Raw genomic sequence first — 256 nt, 5'->3', positions numbered from 1 at the left:
TTACGTCAATTCTTACAGTTTTATGTTAAGGCTTTTTCATGTCAATTTTGAATTATAATTAGTTTTATCCTTGTTATCATTTATTTAAAAATTAAAATCTTTATATCATTAAACACTTTCAGCCCAAGAATATAAATTTAAATATTTACTTTTAATTAAATTTATATTATTTTTACTTAATTAACTTCTTACGTTAACTCTCACACGCTTACGTTAAGATTTAAAATTTAGTTATTCCACCTTTACAAGCTTTTAC

This window comes from Theobroma umbraticum, unplaced genomic scaffold (assembly GCF_002168275.2).
Source record: "Theobroma umbraticum cultivar Fairchild unplaced genomic scaffold, ASM216827v3 scaffold_12.1, whole genome shotgun sequence".
In the NCBI taxonomy this organism is placed as follows: domain Eukaryota; kingdom Viridiplantae; phylum Streptophyta; class Magnoliopsida; order Malvales; family Malvaceae; genus Theobroma; species Theobroma umbraticum.
This window is presented reverse-complemented; position numbering follows the sequence as displayed.